Source organism: Quercus suber, unplaced genomic scaffold (genome assembly GCF_002906115.3).
Source record: "Quercus suber isolate HL8 unplaced genomic scaffold, Cork oak 2.0 scaffold_191, whole genome shotgun sequence".
NCBI classification, from domain to species: domain Eukaryota; kingdom Viridiplantae; phylum Streptophyta; class Magnoliopsida; order Fagales; family Fagaceae; genus Quercus; species Quercus suber.
This window is the reverse complement of record NW_027069649.1, coordinates 1,092,770-1,114,456: the sequence shown is the minus strand read 5'-3', so window position 1 is coordinate 1,114,456 and position 21,687 is coordinate 1,092,770. Positions and strand designations below refer to the sequence as shown.

At 38.1% G+C, this 21,687-nt stretch overlaps 1 long non-coding RNA gene across 2 annotated transcripts; it reads left to right on the top strand.

Annotated features, from left to right (window-relative positions):
* The first annotated feature begins 11,686 nt into the window (after window positions 1–11,686).
* LOC136069810 (uncharacterized) lies at window positions 11,687–20,284 on the top strand. Of its 2 annotated transcripts, XR_010631034.1 has the most exons (5): window positions 11,687–11,867; window positions 12,037–12,102; window positions 14,402–14,489; window positions 18,673–18,740; window positions 19,903–20,284. It is a non-coding gene; the product is annotated as an uncharacterized LOC136069810 (long non-coding RNA). The 2 variants fall into 2 exon arrangements; XR_010631035.1 differs by lacking the exon at window positions 14,402–14,489.
* Window positions 20,285–21,687: the final 1,403 nt, after the last annotated feature.

Sequence of the window (21,687 nt, the reverse complement as noted above, 5' to 3'; positions counted from 1 at the left end):
TTAGAAGATATTCAAATTATATATACATGGTATTAGTTTACACATTTTTTAAACTATATATTTCTAAAATATGTAATGATTTCTCATTTTATATGTGTGTGTGTGTATATATATATGATTTAGAATTTAATTTGATTTAAATTTTTCGGTTTTTGCACCAAATAATTCACTTGCCACAAAAAAAAAAAAAAAAAAAAGAAGAAGAAGAAGAAGATGGACACATTGTAAAAAATTGGATTCCAATTGAAATTCAATTTAGAATTTAATTGGATTTAGACTCTTCATTTTTTTACTTTCAATAATTCACTTGGTATAAAAATTAAAAATTAAATGGGATATGTGGCGCAAAATTGAGAATCCAGTTGAAATCTAATTGGATTTTTTCTTAGTTTTGGCTTTTAACATATAGATATGAGTTACTACAACTGTGTTAGTATATGTAATTATCCATCTAGCATTTAGACAAAATATGATGTGTGATGAGTGTGAACTCGTCAGCACTTGCTCGATGGACGGAGACGATCTTCCAGCCCTTAGAGATGAACACCGGTGTGGTGCCTGCCACGACGCCTCCGATGCCAAAGTTAGTAAAAGAATGTTTGAACAATGCAATTGGAAAGAATTCAAGAAAATGTCTTAGTGAGTTTTCTGTGTGTATCTACCTTTTCTTCAGCAATGTGGGAGGCTTATATACCCTTTCCTGGCCTCTAACCGTTGGGTAGTTATGGAGGTCTTTAATGCTCCTTTCGTAATGCCTGAGGCCCTTTAGTGTGCCATTATTACCTTCCAACGGATTGTACAGTTGTCTCTCGAACCGTTTTGTCTGCATTGAATGGTCTGGATACGTTCGTCAGTAAAGAGTATGATTGACTCACCTAGCCTCAGGTATGGAATCGTCCGTGTTGATGGAATCGTCAGTAAGTTCATGAACTTTGTCAGTCACTTCAGTTGCCCCCCGATTCTGTGTTCGTCATTGAAATGACGATCATAGAATGCGAAGAGTCTGGGTGTCGTTTGGGATTTCGATCCGCAGTAAATGCAAAGTGGCGGCGCTTCGCAAATCGTGGCACACGTGGCACGTGCTAGTAGGTGCAGTTAATGCTCTGATTTGGTGGGGCTATTGGACTTCCCGCTGGTTTTTCAGTTTTCCAAGGCCTTAGTTTAAAATCTTCCTTTGCTCACATTCTCTCTCTTTTTTTTCAAAAAGTTTTCTAATCATTTGCCCTTCTTCTCCGGTGAACTCTCTCTGCCTTCTTTCTGCGAACTAGCAACCGGTGTGGTGGTTCCTCCTCTTTTGGCGGTGCTTGCTTCCTTAAGGTATGTTTATTTTTTTTAGTGTTTTGCTTCCCTGTTTTGTTACTGCCTTGGCTCTGATTCTATCTTTCTTCTTTTTGCTTTGTTGTTGTTGTGTTTTTTTTTTTTTTTATGGGGGTTTAGTTCGCTGTTGTGTTTTCTGGGTTTTTCATGCTCAGTAGTTCAGAGGTTAGGGTAGCTTGTCCCTCAATTTCGTTTCTTTTTGCTCGGCTAGGTGGATTTTTGGGGGTTTCCTCGAACATTGAGGACTTTGTTTTTGAGGGTAACTGTTTAAGTGTTGGTTTGGCTGATCTGGTGCCTCTGCTTCGTCGGTCTTTGGATTGGTTTAGGGACGAGGTTGGGGTGCGAGTGGATATGTCGGAGGTTAGGTCGAGTGAGCTTGAGACCGGATTGTCGTCCAACGGTGGTCCGGTGGACGAAGATACAGCCGCTTCGGGCTCTCGAGAGGTTAGGGCTTTTTATGCCCAGGGTGAGGAGTGTGGGTTAGATGCTGACACGCTGGCAAGATTTAGGGATAGATTTCAGTTTCCTGATAGGGTTAGGGTTCGTCTTCCTGGCGTGGAAGATCGGGCGTGTCACTTCTTCCCCGGTGAGGTTTGCTTTTACGAGGCTGTCTTTATTTGTGGGTTGAGGTTCCCCGTCCACCCCTTCCTGATGGAGCTATTGCATTATTTTGGTATCGCTCCGGGGCAGCTTATGCCCAACTCCTGGAGAATTCTAATCAGCTGTATGGGGATATGGCTGGCAGCTAATGACGGGGATATGATTAGGGTAGACGAACTGGTGTATTTGTACCGGTTGAAGGCGTCGAAGGAGTATGGGTATTATGAACTAGTGCCTTAGGAGAGAGGGACTAGGATCGTCAAGAAATTACCTTCGTCATTCAGGTATTGGAAATCCAGATTCTTCTATGTATCTGGAGACGATTTTGAGACGCCTTCGGGGGAGGTTTGGGGTGATCTCCCGGTGTTACGTCGTCGGTGGGAAACCCCGACTTTAGGTGCGTCAACATTTCTACTTCGTTTCTTTTGAGTTTTGTCACATTCCTGTTTATGGCTGCTGACACCGTCCTTCTTTCTTTTTTGTAGTTAAGAGACGACCTAAGCTCAAGAGCAGGTACAGAGAGCGAGTGCAGAAGTCCATTAAGTACGCGCAGACGATCGAGAACTGGGACGACCTCGTCAATCCCAGAACTCTTGCGTTCTTCTGTATCGGGCCTAAGCCTTCCGCTTTTGTTCTGAAGAACCTAGACATTGAAGGAAAAAAAAGTAAGTTGCATCTTCGTCAGTACTGACCTTTCCTGTCCTTATGCTTTCCTTCGTGGCTAACGTTTTTCTTTTGGCAGAGATGACGTCGAAATTTAACAAAGACATGTACGCCAAGATGAGGGCGAAGAAGGGCGAGCCCTTATCCAATATAGGTAAAAAGACGGTGCGCGTAGTGGGGAAGGGTCTGTCGGCCACTCCGCCGTCTTCCGCTACTCCCTTTCTATCCGGTACGGAAACGACGACGACTGCTTCTCCGTCTACTTCAGTGGAGGAGCTTCCCACGCCCGTTACCAAGAGGCCACGCCTGACGGGGAAGGAGAAGGAGAGGGAGGTAGAGGACGTTGGGCGCTCGTCGGTTTGGAGCGACGAGAAGTTGGCGGTTGATAGGGCTCATACTCTAGTGACTGCAGATGACCTTAAGGTCTTCTCTGGAGTTCCCTTTAATGTGGTCGCTAGTGGCCACGTCCATAAGTTAGTCCAGGTGATGAGCTCTTCTCGATAAACCACTTTCTTTTTTTTTTTTTTTTTTTAGGCACTGGGAGAGAGTTTGCACATTGCTTCAGAGTATCTTACTCAAGAGGCTAAGTTTGCATCCCTCGCGTCAAAGGTGCAAGCTCTGGAGAATGAGAATTCTCAGCTGAAGAAGAACCTCATTGACTCTATAGACGAGGCCAATACTTTGAAGGAGAAGGCCAAGGCCTTAGGTGACGACCTCAGAGTGGAGCGCCAACTGAACCTGGAGAAGGACGAGCAGCTCCAGAATTCCAAAGAGATGATGAAGACCATTGCTGCAAGGTCGGTTGAGGCCTTTCAGACCACTGAAGAGTACAATACTGTTCTCTTCAGCTGGTATTTCAAAGGCTTTGAGCTTCTGCAGAGATACCTGGTCAAGCATCCAACTGGCGTCGACATGGGAAACCTCGATCTGGAGGAAGTGGACAAGGAGATGGCCTCTGACGAAGCCGCTGCATCTGTTACCACTGCTGATGATGTTCCAGGAGATGCCCCTGCTGATGACGACACTGTTGCTGACGCCCCTGACGCCTGAGCTTGTTACTTAAAGAAAAATTTTTTGTTTGCCCGTGGTGGCTCTTTTGTAAATTTAAGTCAAGAACATCTTTTTTTTTTTTGTGCCCATTGTGTTTGTGGGCTGATCCTTTGAACAATCAATTGATGACCCAGTGTTTATGGGTTTTGTGTGAAAACAATGAGAATCATCCTCGGTTTGGGGATTTTAACTGCACTTTGTCACATATTCACTTAAATTGATCACCTGTTTGTTTGGATTCTATGAATGTCAATGTGTTTACTGAGTTTTGTCTGGTTCCACCCACTCTGTTTAGTGAAGGTTTCTTGCTCCGCTTTCTTGTCAGCAACTATTCTATTGGGACTTGGACTCTTTAGGTCCAGGCAAATGAGTTGGGCGCTTACTTTGTTGTCCCATTACTGCCGATTTGATTTACTTCGTCTATAACTAACACCCGTCGACGCGGACTCTTGCCCCTTAGGTCCTTTTTTGTCCATTGAAAGTTTTCCGGGCGTCAGTAGCGCACATCCGTCTGTACAGAACCGGACTACTTAGCCAATTTTGGCTTTTCAATGACATAGTTTGTCATCGTCGGTAGTTTACATCCGTCGATGCGGAATCTTACTACTTAACCAATTTTTTTTTTGCCTTTCAATAGATTTTTATCGTCAGTAGTTTACATCCGTCGATGCGGAATCTTACTACTTAGCCAATTTTCTGGCTTTTCGATATATTTTTGTCGTTAGTAGTTTACATCCGTCGACGCGGAATCTTACTACTTAGCCAATTCAGTAGTTTACATCCGTCGATGCGGAATCTTACTACTTAGCCAATTTTCTTGGCTTCTCAATGGATTTTTGTCGACAGTAGTTTACATCCGTCGGTACGGAATCTTACTACTTAGCCAATTTTCTTGGCTTCTCAATGGATTTTTGTCGTCAGTAGTTTACATCCGTCGGTGCGGAATCTTACTACTTAGCCAATTTTTTGGCCTTTGGCAAATTCTTTGGGCTAGCCTGTGTGAACACAAATAGTGACTGAATAATTTGTTTATTGAGAGCTATTTGACGAATATGCCTTAAAATTACATCTACTGATGGTATTTCTTTAAATGTTCAATGTTCCACAGCCTTGGGAGCTTTTGTCCGTCTAAGGTCTCCAGATGGTAGCTGCCTTGTCTGGAGTAGTGGACAACTTTGTATGGTCCTACCCAAGTAGGGCCAAGCTTTCCTTGAGTTGGGTTTTTGGTTGCCTGGGTTACTTTGCGCAGGACGAGGTCTCCTATATCGAGTCGTCTAAGCTTCACCCTTTTGTTGTAGTATTTTGTCATTTTCTTCTGGTACTCCGTCATTCTGCTGAAGGCTTTGTCTCTTACTTCGTCAAGGCTATCTAGATCAACTCGCAATAAATCGTCATTTTCTTCTTCGTTGAACACTTCCCTCCGGGTGCTGGTTACTCCGACTTCAACCGGGATCACTGCTTCTGTACCATATGTAAGCCTGAAGGGGGTTTCTCCCGTTGGGGTTCTTGCTGTGGTTCTGTAGGCCCACAGGACGTTGGGCAGTTCCTCTGGCCAGGCACCCTTCGCATCGTCTAGCTTGGTCTTTATGATCTTGAGCAGAGTGCGGTTCGTCACTTCCGTCTGTCCATTCGCTTGTGGGTGGCCTGGTGATGAAAACTGGTTCTTGATGCCTAGTCCTGAGCAAAAGTCTCTGAAACCTTGGCAATCGAACTGTCGTCCGTTGTCGGATATGATCGTCCTCGGAATTCCGAATCTGCAGATTATATTTTTCCAGACGAAGTTCTAGATTCTGGCCTCGGTGATGGTCGCCAATGCCTCTGCTTCAACCCATTTAGTAAAATAATCAATAGCAACCAGTAGGAATCTTACTTGACCTTTTCCTTGGGGCAGGGGGCCAACAATGTCGATCCCCCATTGTACAAACGGCCATGGAGATGTTATCGTCGTCAGCTTTTCTGATGGCAAGTTTTGAACACTCCCGAACCTTTGGCATTTGTCGCATTTCTTGACAAACTTTGCTGCGTCATCTTGCATGGTTGGCCAGAAGTATCCTGTTTGCATGATCTTTCTCACCAAGGATCTCGATCCTGCATGGTCCCCGCAAATTCCTTCGTGCACTTCCCTCAGGATGTATTCCGCCTCTCCTTCGTCCACGCATCTCAAGTAAGGCATGGAGAAACCTCTCTTATATAAGGTGTCATTGAGAATCGTGAATCTGGCGGCTCTTTTCTTGATCTTCCTGGCCTCATATGCGTCCTGGGGCAACCGTCCATCCTAGAGAAAGGACAAGATTGGCGTCATCCAGCTACTCTCGCCCCGGACTACGAATGTCAAGACTTCTTCTATGCTGGGGTTTCTCTGCGTCTCGATCATCAGATCCGTCCTTGACTTTGCTTCATCCGACGAGGCTATTTTCGAAACTTCGTCTGCGGCCCTGTTCTGGCTTCTCAGTATTTGGACGAACTCCACTTTTTCAAACTCTTTTGCCAAGTGGTTCGTCAATTTGAGGTATTTCTGCATTCGTTCTTCTTTTGCTTCGTATTCCCCCTTTACCTGCCCGATTACTAGCTTTGAGTCGTTCTGAACCCGCAGGTTCCTGGCTCCTAACTCTTTCCCTAGCCTCAGGCCCGTCAGGATTCCTTCGTATTCAGCCTCGTTATTGGTGGCCGGGAATTTTAGCTGAACTTCATACTTCAATACTTCTCCGTCGGGGGTTGTTATGACTACCCCTACTCCTCCTCTCTTTTGGGCTGACGAGCCGTCAGTCTGTATTATCCATACCTCGTCTTCGCTGGCGTGGTTGAAATCGTCTGGATAAGTAAACTCGGCGATGAAATCTGCCAATGCTTGTGCTTTAATGGCCGTCCTGGGATGGTACTCCACGTCGAACTGACTGAGTTCAATTGCCCATTGGATCATCCTCCCCGTCGCTTCGGGCTTGCTCATTGACTTTTTGATGGGTTGGTCCGTCATCACTAAGATCGGATTTGCCTGGAAGTATTGTCTAAGCTTGCGCGAGGCTACTATCAAGGCGAATGTGATTTTCTCGATCTTCGGGTACCTGAATTCAGCTCCTTGGAAGGCTTGGCTAACGTAGTAAACTGGGAGCTATTTCCTATCCTCTTCTCGGATTAAGGCTGCACTGACGGCTGTAGATGATACTGCTAAATACAAATACAAGTTCTCTCCTTCCTTTGACGGGCTCAGGAGTGGCGGGTTGCTGAGGTAGAGCTTGAGCTCCTGGAATGCTGCTTCGCATTTGTCAGTCCATTCGAAAGCATGCTTCAAGGTCTTAAAGAAAGGCAAGCATTTGTCCGTCACTCTTGAGACGAATCTGTTGAGTGCAGCAACTCGGCCTGTGAGCTTCTGGACCTCCTTGACGGTCTTAGGTGATGCCATTTTGATTATCGCCTGTACTTTCTCTGGATTTGCTTCTATTCCTCTTTGGGACACCATGAACCCCAGGAATTTTCCTGAGGCAACACCGAAAACGCATTTACCAGGGTTCAACTTCATTTGGTATTGTTTGAGTGTTTTGAACGTTTCCCTCAGATCGTCCAGATGTGCAAGTTCTTCTTTGCTTTTGACGAGCATATCGTCAACGTACACCTCCATGTTCCTGCCTATCTGCTTGACGAACATTTTGTTTACCAATCTCTGGTAAGTTGCTCCAGCGTTCTTTAGTCCAAACGGCATTACATTGTAACAGTAGAGCCCTTGACTCGTAATGAAGGCGGTTTTCTCTTGGTCCTCGTCAGCCATTTTTATCTGGTTGTACCCCGAGAACGCGTCCATGAAAGTCAGTAACTTGTGTCCGGCTGTAGAGTCTACGAGCTGGTCTATCCTTGGGAGAGGAAAGCTGTCTTTCGGGCAGGCTTTGTTTAGGTCCGTGAAGTCTACGCACATCCTCCATTTCCCATTGGCTTTCTTTACTAGGACGACGTTCGCAAGCCAATCTGGATAATATACCTCTCTGATGAATCCTGCCGCCAAAAGCTTACTCACTTCGTCAGCGACAGCTTGGTCCCTCTCGGGTGCAAAGGTTCTTCGTCGTTGTTTGATGGGTCTTCTTCCTGGGTCCACATTCAGCTTGTGTTGGATGATTTCGGGAGATATGCCCGGCATATCGTCATGGCTCCAAGCAAAGACGTCCAAGTTCTCCCGAAGGAACTGTATGAGCTTTGCTCTCATCTCAGGACTGAGGGTCGTCCCTATCCTGGTTGTCTTTACTGCTTCGCCTTCAATCAGCTCTACTGTTTCCAATGCTTCTGTCTTTGGTTCCTCTTTTTCTTCTATCGTCAACGTTTGGTTTTCCCTGGCCGCAAACATAGCCTGGTAACACTCCCGTGCTAAAATTTGGTCTCCTCTAACTTCCCCGATGCCATTTTCTGTTGGGAATTTTACCTTCAGGCAGTAGGTAGATGTGGACGCTTTCCACTTATTGAGTGCTGGCCTCCCAATAATGACGTTATACGACGAAGGACAATCTACCACCAGGAATTCTATTTGACGAGTCAACTGTCTCGGGTATGTCCCTATTGTGACGGCCAGTGTTACTATGCCTTTTGGGTACACTCTGTCGCCGCTGAAGCTGACGAGGGGGGAGTTAAATGGACGCAACCTTCCTGGGTCCAGTTTCAATTGTTGGAATGCAGGAAAGTAGATGATGTCAGCAGAACTGCCGTTGTCCACGAGGACCCTTTTTGTGTTAAACCCTTCTATAGTAAGCATGACAACCAAAGGGTCATTGTGAGGTTGTTTCACTCCCCGAGCATCGTTCTCGTTAAAGGTCATGTCTTGATCACTTCGTCTGTGCTTTGGTGGGGGCTCCATGTGGACGCTATTCACTTGTCGTTGGTGCGCTTTCTTGAGTGATTTGAACGAACACCCTGAGATAGGTCCACCTGAGATCGTCTGTATTTCCCCGATTACATTTTGGGGAGGTTGGGACTGACGACTCCCGCTTTTGGACGAGGACTCATGTTGGCCTTTGTTTTCACCTTGGAATTTGTTGTATTCTCCCTTCTTTATAAACTTCTGCAACTTTCCTTTCCGTATCAATTCCTCTATTTGTTCTTTGAGATCCCTACAGTCTTCAGTATAATGGCCATGATCTTTGTGGAATCGACAATACTTACTCCTGTCACGGACGCAAGGGGACGAGTGTAATGGCCGCGGCCATTTGAGGTAATGTTCATCTTGAATCTGTGTCAGAATTTTATCAACAGGCATAACAAGAGGAGTGAATTTTACCGTCCGTGAACTTTTATCATCTTTCCTTCTGAATCTGTCATTATTCCGACGGTCCGAACGATCTCGCTTCTGTCCTCTACGGTCGTCCTCCCTTTTTCCTTTGTCCTCCGTTATCTCCTTGTCCCTGATAGCAGCCAACGCGTCCTCGGCGTTCATGTATTTCTGCGCTTTAAGGAGCATTTCAGCCATCGTCTTTGGGGGGTTCTTCGCGAGCGAACTGACGAGATCCCTAGACTTCAATCCTGCTTTGAAAGTTGTCAACTGTACCATATCGTCAGCCTCGTCTACCTCTAATGTCTCCCTGGTGAAGCGCTTCACATACGACCTCAATGTTTCCTTTTCTCCTTGCCTGATGGTGAGCAGGTGATCCGCAGTCCTCTTTGGTCGTTGCCCTCCAATGAAATGTCGCAGGAAAGCATTGCTCAGCTGCTCGAATGTGTCGATTGACGACCTTGGCAATTTCGTGAACCATTCCCGGGCAGCTCCCTTGAGTGTTGTTGGGAATGAACGACACAGTATTTCGTCTGGGGGCTGTTGAAGCCCTAGGGTCGTTTTGAAAGTATTCAGGTGATCTTGGGGGTCCTTCAGCCCATCAAAGGGCTCGAGCTGAGGTAGCCGAAACTTTGAGGGCACTGGACAGTCGAGGACTGCTGTTGTGAATGGCGAATCCGTCGCCCGAACCAGTCGATCCACGCTTCGATCTGTTTTTTCTTTGATGGCATTCCTTAGTTCGTCCATCTCCCTCCTCATTTCCCGAAGAATGTCCGAATTTTGCTCGACTGGAGTATTTGGCCCTCGATGGTTGCTTCTTCCGCAACTTTCCCCTTCGCCTTCTTGATTTCCTCTCAAGCGATTTTCCTCTTGCTGAAGTCGTTGCTTCATCTCCTGGTTTTGCTTAGTCAGCTCTTCTACCGTGGCTGCAAGGGCCTGGATTTGTTGAGCTAGGGCTGCGGGATCTTGATTGGACTCCATCCTGAAATGAACAAGGGTAGGAAACTGCTATTTCGAATTTGAACACGAAAAATAGTTCCCCACAGACGGTGCCAAACTGATGAGTGTGAACTCGTCAGCACTTGCTCGATGGACGGAGACGATCTTCCAGCCCTTAGAGATGAACACCGTTGTGGTGCCTGCCACGACGCCTCCGATGCCAAAGTTAGTAAAAAAATGTTTGAACAATGCAATTGGAAAGAATTCAAGAAAATGTCTTAGTGAGTTTTCTGTTTGTATCTACCTTTTCTTCAGCAATGTGGGAGGCTTATATACCCTTTCCTGGCCTTTAACCGTTGGGTAGTTATGGAGGTCTTTAATGCTCCTTTTCGTAACGCCTGAGGCCCTTTAGTGTGCTATTATTACCTTTCAACGGATTGTACAGTTGTCTCTCGAACCGTTTTGTCTGCATTGAATGGTCCGGATACATTCGTCAGTAAAGAGTATGATTGACTCACCTAGCCTCAGGTATGGAATCGTCCGTGTTGATGGAATCGTCAGTAAGTTCATGAACTTCGTCAGTCACTTCAATGTGTTAATATTCTAATGGAGGGTGTAAATGTTGAAGTTTTATAGGAAGTATATATAGAACTTGAACTTAACTAAAAACCTAGTCAAAATACAGGAATGGACACAGACAGGGATTCTTATACAAAACTCATAATCTTGATACTTCAGTTCCTTGACGTAGAGAATTACAAAGAGAGCCTTCACTTGTACGGTGATGTCCTTCTTTTGTTATGCATGTTTCTGGGTTTTGGCAATTTTGGAAGTACTTCTCTTGCTTTTGGAATAAAAAAAAAAATAATAATAAAAATTGCATTGATATCAGTTTTCTGAAAGAAAGATGAAAGTAATTTTGAAATATTAAGGTTAAACTAAAAACTTAATTAAAAAATGTATATTAGAATAATGAAATAGAATTTTCACAAAAAAAGAAAAGAAAAAAAAAAAAAAAACTGCGCTGTTTTCAAAAGCTTATGCGGTAACATTAAAATAAATCAATGAAAGAGCTTTCATTTTATATTATAGTACTAGTTAGTAAACTATGCAATTCAAAAAAATTATAGTAAAATGCTATAATTTCTTTCCCTTTATTTTTGTCTAAATATAAAAAATAAAATTCAATAATTAATGTAATTTTGAATAGGCATTTGTTATGATTGTGTTTTGTATATCTATTCTATCATTTATCAAAAATATGATTATAATGAGACTTTAAATATAGAAAAAAAATTTGATATATATATATATATATATATTAGAACAATGATGTCTAATTAAAATTGTGAGGTTTTCGTAGGCACTCTCATTTTGCAACTTTTGTTTAACTTCATTATTGCAAAACTGATGTTTATGACCATTGGATTTCCAACTTCTTCATTTAAAAAAAATCTAGAAGTTCTAATGATCAAAACGACATATCACGAGCTTCAATTGGACTATGGTATAAAAATATTAAACTATATCAAATTTTAACAATTAAAATGTACTCTCGTAAATTAAAGTTAAATTTATGATATTACGGTTAACTAATTTTGATTTTTTTTCCATTAAAATAAAAATTGATTGCTTTTTTTATCACCGGCGATTACCCTTTCTCTTTCACCTAAAGACCTGTGCCATTAAAAAAAAAAAAAAACTGCTCAATCCCAACTTAAACGATACTAATCCCGTAAAAAAAAGAAAAAAAGAAAAGAAAAAGAAAAAAGAAACGCTACTAACGCCGCATCCAAACGGTCATAACAAAATAACGTCACATCTCTTTTGGAGTCTTTAACTGTCGCGTGCTTCTTACAACTGCAACAACAAGAGTTTTCCATTCTTAATTTCTGTTCTTTTTCCATTCACTGTTGTTTAAATTTAATCTTCCCGATTAAATTCTGTTTCTTATTTCCTTTCTCTTCCGTCTTATTCTCCACTCGTAGTATACAGTATTTCTGTGCCAGTCATTGGGTCTTCTGCCAAAATAATTAATGAATGAAGGCTAAAGGTACACTAATTTCCCATTTATTTATTTTTTCAATTTCTTGGGTTTTGTTTGTCGATTATTTTTTTCTGGTTAGAATTTTGATCCTGTTTGGAAGTTTTTTTTTTCTTCGTTTGACCCTGAAATTAATTTCTGAATTGTTTTTTTCTTTTTCTTCTGTTTTTCCCTCCAGTTGCATAATACCGTTTCCCTGTGCCAGATAAAGCCATTGGGACTTCTACAATAAGGGAATTAAAAGGTACAGTTAGATTTTAATTTCTTTGGTTCTTGCTAGAATTAAGATCCTTAATGTATGCAAATATTGAAGCGTTCTCTTTACATTTGAACTCACATGACTCCGTTTGAATTGTGACTTATCATGTTTAAATAAGAAAAAATAAATTTTGAATTGTAACGTAATTAATATTTGCATTCATTGTTACTAGTTGTCTTTTCCTAAATGTTTGTTTGATGTTTTTGAGTTACATTCAAATTCCTGAGTGAATATTTTTGGTCCATTGGTATGTTGTTGAGACCTAACAGTTGTGTTTTTTTAAAGCAAGAGGAATTGAATAACACAATTCAAAAAAATTTAGAAGATTCATGAAAGTAGGTACTAAAGTCAGGAAAAAAGGAAAATCGAAATGTTACATTTTGATTACTCATTTGAAGTTCAAACCGGTTCCAAAAAATTGGATTGTGGTTTATAGCATTTCTATTTTTACTGATTGTGTGTTTCCTGTACCCGTTTTTCTAATCTTGATTTGTGTTGTCTTTTATTCCAGTTTTTGGTATTTGTGGATTTCTCTGTTTTTTGCCAGCTTTGAAACAATATTTTGCCAGATTTGGATCCATACTACGACTTATTGTTAGTTACTTAAAGTTCAGTGGTGTATAAAAGTACATGCATGTACAAGCATTTGAAACTTTTGATTAGATAAGTAAAAGAACATGAATGTTGCCTTAAGTAAGCACACACACCTTTTACTTTAAACTCTTGGCAGATGGTATAGCTTTTTTTTTTTTATTTTTAGGTTACAATAATCAAAAGAGCTTATAGGTCAGCTATTTTAAATAGAAGAAAAATTGAAAAATCATCTTCTAAAAATGGTCCTTCCTGGTTCCCACAATTTCTTTGGTTGCTTAACTGTACTTTCTATAAAGAATAACAATTAAAAAAAAAAAAAAAAAAACCAATCTCCTATAAGAGAAATTTAAATATGAGTATATGGATTAAAAAAAAAAATTTGTTATTAGTTGTAACTGTTTTCCCTTGAATCGTCTGTATAATTGATACATGCCTTTGTATAATTGGTAACAAAGGCATTTTTCCTGTTGGTGGAAAGTCAAACCCTTTGGGCATTTGACACTTTTGTCAAATTTAGCACTAAAGTGTCAAATGTAGCACTATGTCCGTTTTATATGTTTAATATTCAATGATGGAAAAAGAAAACCTAAAATAATGTTATTGCAGTAGAGGATGCTGTTACTTTACTATTTGTTTCTTCTCTCCAAATGGTGCTTCACAATTAAAAACAAGCATTTATGGCATGTTTGGATGTTTAAAAAAGGAGGGGGAGTAGAGTAGAGGGAGGGAGAATAATGCAATTACCTTGTTTGAAAGTTTTTTAAAGAATGAGGGGGAGGGGTTTTGAGGAGTTTGGAGGGGTTTGGACTCCCTCTAGCCCCCCAATTTTAATTCCCCCAAATTGGAGAGATTTGGAGGGAGAGTAGAGTACATAAACTATTGACCAAGTAAATTACTTAATTCATCCTTATTATATTAACAAAATTACACAAGGGGAAGGGCTAATTACTCCCTTCTCCTTTACTAATTTTAAAAACATCCAAATAAGGTGGAGGTGAATCATTCTCCTCTACTCTCCTTCCCACTACTCCCCTCTACTCTCCTCCCTCTCTAAACTTCCAAACAAGCCATTAGAGTGTAGTGCTTAATAATGGATTATACTTCTAATATCACTAACTTTATGTTAGAATCAATATGTTTCTCGAGGAAAATTAAGAAATAAATTCCTTTCATTAATTTTTATATCTTCATCAACATTCTTAATATGACTCACTCATCTAAGACCAAAAAAAAATTTTTAAATCTTTTTTAAAAAAGTAAATTCATTCTCTGTCATAGTTATTACTAGATACTATCACCGCACACCCTTGGTGCAATGACCATTAGACAAGTTTAACTGCTTGTGGGGTGTGGGGAGCAAGGGTCAAGATTTAAGTTTTTAAGAGGAAACTTCAAACACATATACACTTTTATTAGGTTAGAGTAGAATTTCTATCTGATATAAAAAAAAAAAAAAAATACTATTATGGATATTTATGTGAAGAAAAATACCATCAATTTTATTAAAATGTTATAGCACTTTCACGAATTACTAAATTATGTGTATATAAACATGATGTATTGCAGAGAAATTGCTTTACTACTTACTTTCTCCGTTTTGGTTCCCCTTCCTATTCTTTTGTGGCCTACCTTTCAACTTACAAGTTATTTATTTATTTATTTTTAATCAAAATTTTGATTATTTTTGCAGGATTTTGTATAGACATAGAGTTACAGGGTGCTCGCTAATAAAGACCATTGGTTATACTTCAAGAAGAGTTATTGAATTAATTTGAAAGGTCAGAATTGCTTAAGTTCTCTTCTGTTTCATTTAATTTTTAATGAAATTCTTTCTAATTTATTATTGCCTAATTACTAAAAAAAAGAAAGTATAAAAAAATATGACACATATTTGATTATGTAAGTTTTGCTGCCTATATTCGTTCATTTAATTTTATTATATTCTTTAGTAGAAAAAATGTAGTAGATGATAAAATGTAAATATCTAATTATCATTGATCTTACCCCCACAATCATTCTGTGAATAGAAAGTCATTAAACTTACTTTTTGTCCTTTATAATTGTAAAGTAGAAAAAAAAAAAAAAAATGGAAGATGTAAGAGTAGCACACCAAATAGGGCGGATGATAATTTATGAGAAGCGTGCGAAGAAAAAAAAAACATGATGGACTAAGAAATAAAGAAAGTGTTACTTTTGGTGTTGATATTGTAGAAATCTAGGATTTAGCCGATGCGGATAGTTGTGAAGTAATTCCAAGTAAATGACTGAATTGAATTTATTTGGCGAATAAAAAAACTTAATTTACTTTTTTTTTTCTTTTTTTTTTTTCACACATTTAGTTTTGTTAACATATATTTAAATTCATATATAGGGAAATATATCGAACCTTGGAATTTTGGTACACCTTCTTATGTATGCGAATATTGTGGGGCAATATTATGGTATGAAGAAAGAACAATAAAATCTAAGAAGCCTAGAAATCCTAAATTCTCTGTGTTTTATGGAGGGTAAGGTGAAGTTTCCTTTGCTCAAGAAAGACCCTCATCCTCTTAATGAGTTGTTAGATCCTGGTGGTGGTCGACGATTAAACAAATTTAGGACACAAATAAGAAGTTATAATGCATTGTTTGCAATGATATTTATGGGTGGTAAGGTGGACAATAGTGTTAATGATTGAAGAAGCCCTTACATTTTTAGACTCTGTGGTCAAAATCACCATAATATTGGAACTCGTCTCCCAGTTGATGGTCAGAATCCTCAATATGTACAACTATATTTTTACAACATTGAAAATGAAGTTAAATATAGAATGGATGTATTCCATGATAGTCAGACTGATAGTAGCATTGACCCTTTTATTGTTGTTGCATTGGTCCAAATGTTAGATGAGTCAAACAGATTGGAGAAAATATTTTGCATGGCTAGTGATCATTTTAGAGAATGTGATATCCACCATTTAAGATTACGACTTATTAGCCCCTGAACCATTAATGCAAATAGAATCAATATTCCTACATGTTCTCAAATTGCTACAATTATTGTTGGTAATATTGGAATTAAGAATGCAAATCGTGATGTAATTGTTGAGTTAAAAGATGGCACATCACAAAGGATCAATGAGTTACATCCATCATATATGGCATTGCAATATCCTTTTCTAAATCCATATGGTAAGGATGGCTTTAGACTTGGTATTTTGTATAGAAATATAGATGTAATCAGCCCTACGACAAATGATTTTGTTAAAATGAGAGAATATTATGCATACCGGTTGTAAGAACGTGAAGATGAGGGAGATTCTCTGATATATGATGGCAAATTATCACTACAACTTTTTTGTAGTAGCTTATGCATGTATAGAAGCAATTCAGCTTATGTGGGTGAAGAGTAACCAAGATAGATTTATGATTGAATTGTATAGTGGATTAAAGGATGCAGTTATGAGAGGATATACCACCCCAACATCTTCAGAGAAAAGAGTTGCTTCACGTTCAAGCTTCACGAGAAGTTCAAGATTTATGATAGAGAAATATTAGGATGCAATGGCATTTTGTAGATGAGCAGGTTATCCAGATTTATTTATTTTATATTGGTCATCCTCGCCACTACATCTGTTCGATCTTCGGCTTTCTGACCTGGCGTTCTAAATAGAAAAAGTTCAATCTGGGGACATTTCAAGTTGCATGTAAATATAAAATAAATAAATCTGGATAACCTGCTCATCTACAAAATGCCATTGCATCCTAATATTTCTCTATCATAAATCTTGAACTTCCCGTGAAGCTTGAATGTAAAGCAACTCTTTTCTCTGAAGATGTAAGGGTAGTATATCCTCTCATAACTGCATCCTTTAATCTACTATACAATTCAATCATATATCTATCTTGGTTACTCTTCACCCACATAAGCTAAATTGCTTCTATACATGCATAAGCTACTACAAAAAAGTTGTAGTGATAATTTGCCATCATATATCAGAGAATTTCCCTCATCTTCACGTTCTTACAACTGGTATGCATAATATTCTCTCACTTTAACAAAATCATTTGTCGTAGGGCTGATTACATCTATATTTCTATACAAAATACCAAGTCTAAAGCCATCCTCACCATATGGATTTAGAAAAGGATATTGCAATGCCATATATGATGGATGTAACTCATTGATCCTTTGTGATGTGCCATCTTTAAACTCAACAATTACATCACGATTTGCATTCTTAATTCCAATATTACCAACAATAATTGTAGCAATTTGAGAACATGTAGGAATATTAGATTCTATTTGCATTAATGGTTTAGGGGCTAATAAGTCGTAATCTTAAATGGTGGATATCACATTCTCTAAAATGATCACTAGCCATGCAAAATATTTTCTCCAATCTGTTTGACTCATCTAACATTCAGAACAATGCAACAACAATAAATGGGTCAATGCTACTATCAGTCTAACTATCATGGAATACATCCATTCTATATTTAACTTCATTTTCAATGTTGTAAAAATATAGTTATGCATATTGAGGATTCTAACCATCAGCAAGGAGAAGAGTTCCAATTTTATGGTGATTTTGACCGTAGAGTCTAAAAATGTAATGGCTTCTTCAATCATTAACACTATTATCGACCTTACCACCCATAAATATCATTGCAAACAATGCATTATAACTTCTTATTTGTGTCATAAATTTGTTTAATCGTTGACCACCACCAGGATTTAACAACTCATTAAGAGGATGATGGTCTTTCTTGAGCAAAGGAAACTTCACCTTACCCTCCATACAACACAAAGAGAATTTAGGATTTCTAGGCTTCTTAGATTTTATTGTTCTTTCTTCATACCATAATATTGCCCCACAATATTCGCATATATAAGAAGGTGTACCAAAATTCCAAGGTTTGATAGATTTCCCTATATATGAATTTAAATATACATTAACAAAATTAAATGTGTGAAAAAAAAAAGATGCAAATCAAGTTTTTTTATTCGCCAAATAAATTCAGTTTAGTCATTTACTTGGAATTTCTTCACAACTATCTGCATTGGCTAAATCTTGGATTTCTACAATATCAACACCAAAAGTAACACTTTCTTTATTTCTTAGTCCATCATGTCTTTTTTTTCTTTGCACGCTTCTCATACATTATCATCCGTCTTGTTTGTCGTGCTACTCTTGCATCTTCCATTTTTTTTTTCTACTTTACAATTGTAATGGACAAAAAGTAATTTTAATGACTTTCTTTTCACAAAATGATTGTGTGTAAGAACAATGATAATTAGATATTTACATTTTATCATCTACTACATTTTTTCTACTAAGAATATAATAAAATTAAATGAACGAATATAGAGAGCAAAACTTACATAATCAAATATGTGTCATATTTTTTTTTATACTGTTCTTTTTTTTTTTTTTTTTTTAAGTAATTAGGCAGTAATAAATTAGAAAGAAGTTCATGAAAAATTAAATGCAACAGAAGAGAAGTTAAGCAATTCTGGCCTTTCAAATTATTTCAGTAACTCTTCTTGAAGTATAACCCATGGTCTTATTAGCGAGAGAGAGAGCCTTGTAACTTTGTGTCTATAAAAAAGCCTGCAAAAAATAAAATCAAATAAAAACCACCTTTAAGTTGGAAAGTGGTCCACAAAAGAAACAAATTGTGAAGCAATATTTGGTGAGAAGAAACAAATTGTAAAGTAATAGCATCTTCTGCTGCAATAATGTTATTTTAAGTTTTTTTTTTTTTTTTTTTTCTATAATTGAATATTAAACATATAATTGAATTGTTACATTTTTGTTGTGGCTTTATTATACAATCTGTACAAGTTGAGGTCCAAACTATTATTTTCTTAGGATTTTTATGTGTCTTATAAATCTTTAGAGGTATATCACAGAGCAGCCATTTTTTAGCTTTCAATTCTAAATTAGGAGCATTGATTTAATTTTTTAAATTCCTGCAGAGTTTGAGGGTGATCCTGAACTTTATGTGCTAAAGCTAATAAAATATGTGGGAGTTGAAGCATGGCAGGTAGGCACCAAGACTTCTTGTTCTCCTGGACTCCAGTAATCTGCATTTTAATTTATTAGGAAAGAACAATCTATCGCATCCTTCATAATCAACTAGGTGAACAACATTGCTGTTTTCTATCCCATGTTGATGAAGAGAACTGCAGGTTTTGTTAATCTGAATGGCAAAGTGTTTGCATGTCTAAATTTTAGGATAGTTATGAAGAAGGTTTAAAATTATAGTGGTAATTGATTTCCTTTTACTTCTTTTTAAATGAATAATTTTTAGATAATAATTTTCTTATTTGCAGATAATATTTTCGAGTATAGATTAGGAATTGTGTACTAAAGAAGTCTGTTCCGCCATCGTTTATCACAACAGTAGGTGGAAATTACATAATATCCTTCAAGTGGGTGGAGTGCGATGGTGCAGTCTATGCCTTACGTCAATGGGTAATGAATTATGAATATAAACATGAGAATCTTATTTCCTTAGGAATTTCTTATGCTTGAAAATTTTAAATATAAACATGAAAATTTTTTTACACCTATTTTTCATGAAAAAAAATCTGAACATATGTACTTGAGAGACATATAATGTTAATGAATTGAAAAATGATTGTGTTTGAGATAGAGATGATGCATTTATTATGTACTTTGTTCTGATTTTGTAAATTTCTGGACTCTTTTGAAGGAGGAAGAAGAAAAAAAATTGTAATCTATTAATTCTGTAATGTTTGCCATTTATCAATACAATAGTTGCTGATGAACAGAAAATTTTGTTGTTTTTAATCTAGAACTCTGAATTTTATGAGTTTTAGGAAGAATTGTCTTCTGGAACTTAATATTTTAAGCATCAATAACAAACAATTCAATATTATTTAATCTTTCCTTGCGTAAGCACAGGTTACAATCTAGCGATGATTATGGGTTAAGCCCTTCATCCCTTGTTTAGAATCTTTGTACTTGGGTATTCCAAGGGAAACCTACCTGGTTCGTTTTAATGAATTTTTGAATTGTTGCTGTACTAAATTTGTTTATGCTTATCATAGAGTTCAGAATTACTAAGGCTCAATCATATGTCCAAGACTAGGCCACTTTGATCTCTTTTATATAATTTGAACAGCCTTAATGAATATCAAACTTTTATTGATGGGTGGAGCCTGATCAATTTTTTTTTGCAGGTAGAAGCTGGTTCAGTTTATGACTACATTTTGATTTGTGATGACCCAGAGTATGCAAAACAAGTAGTAGAAGAGTTATCTGCGAATAGGGAGATGAGCTATTGCTTGAGAGTTTTGTCATCTCTTACCTCAAAGAAAATGCTTAACCTGCATCATGTTTATTATGCTTGAAATTTCAGATTGAAAAAGAAGCCTCAGAGGAAGCAGAGAGAGAGAAGGGCTAGGGTAGAGGGGTTATTAAAAACAATGCTTAAATGCTTTTGTCTCAGTGTAGTTTCACTGAGCAATGCTCTTTTGAATGTTCAGTTATTGACCATGTAATTGAATGATTGTATATGAAGCTAATAGAGCAAGAGAGGATGGTGAACGGAGAAAGAGGGAGAGGGATTTTTTTTTTTGCAGGTAGAAGCTGGTTCAGTTTATGACTACATTTTGATTTGTGATGACCCAGAGTATGCAAAACAAGTAGTAGAAGAGTTATCTGCGAATAGGGAGATGAGCTATTGCTTGAGAGTTTTGTCATCTCTTACCTCAAAGAAAATGCTTAACCTGCATCATGTTTATTATGCTTGAAATTTCAGATTGAAAAAGAAGCCTCAGAGGAAGCAGAGAGAGAGAAGGGCTAGGGTAGAGGGGTTATTAAAAACAATGCTTAAATGCTTTTGTCTCATTGTAGTTTCACTGAGCAATACTCTTTTGAATGTTCAGTTATTGACCATGTAATTGAATGATTGTATATGAAGCTAATAGAGCAAGAGAGGATGGTGAACGGAGAAAGAGGGAGAGGGATCGTTGGTATGGAGATAGAAGGTGCAGAAGAGTAGTCTTTTTGATGATTTTGTCTCATCTACCTTATCTGTGAAATATATCTTTTGCATATATTACTAGTTGCTATGGATTCTGAATAGTTTCCTTACTTACAATGGAGGTGTTGATCTGATTTACGGAATTGAGTTAAAATTATAATTTGTTCTTTTATGTATGAAGCCTGGTTTTCTCTATTAATAATTTGGACATTTCAAAATTAACTAATTGGGAGCTGTGGTCGTTTCTTTATGACTTTTGAAGCTGTGGTTTGTGAGCCTGATAGTTATAGATTTTTATTGGTAGATAAAACAATAAAAGCATTCAGCAAACTAGAAGGATTTTTTTTTTTTTTTTTTTAATTTTTTTATAATTTGGATAGTAAGTCTCCTCACTCACCACTGAAGGTAGCACTGAGCTTGGACTCTAGAGCAATAATGTAATTAGTTTATATGGTGACATGGAGAGAACATATGCAGTTGATGAAGTAGGGTCTCTATTTGTGTGTCCAAGACTGGTTGGCCATCTAAGGGAGACGTTGATGAAGTCGGTTCTATACTTGATAATAGAGCTAAGTAAAATGACAATTTGATAAACATGGTTGCTTAAAACAAAATGACACCATTGAGGCCGAATTCGGATGTGGATGAGTGTATTTTTGCATTGTTTAATGAAAATATGAAGCCTCTACCCACATCTAAGAGGAATTTTGGGGCTATATCAACCTAATGGTATGCCAGTGTATTCCCATTTGAGTCATTGGTGGATCCTTTTGAGTCATTGGTGGGGTAACTAGTTCTTTTACTGTTGAAAGATATAATCAAATTGGGCTTTTGTTAATTTTGCACAGCTCTAGAGCCGATTGAATTGATAAAGAATGTAGAAGGCGGAAGTGCATAGAATGATTAGAATCTAAATCTGATTAGTTTGTTATTGAAAATTGTACTTTTTATTTTTTCCTAGAGGAGGATGAATAGAGAG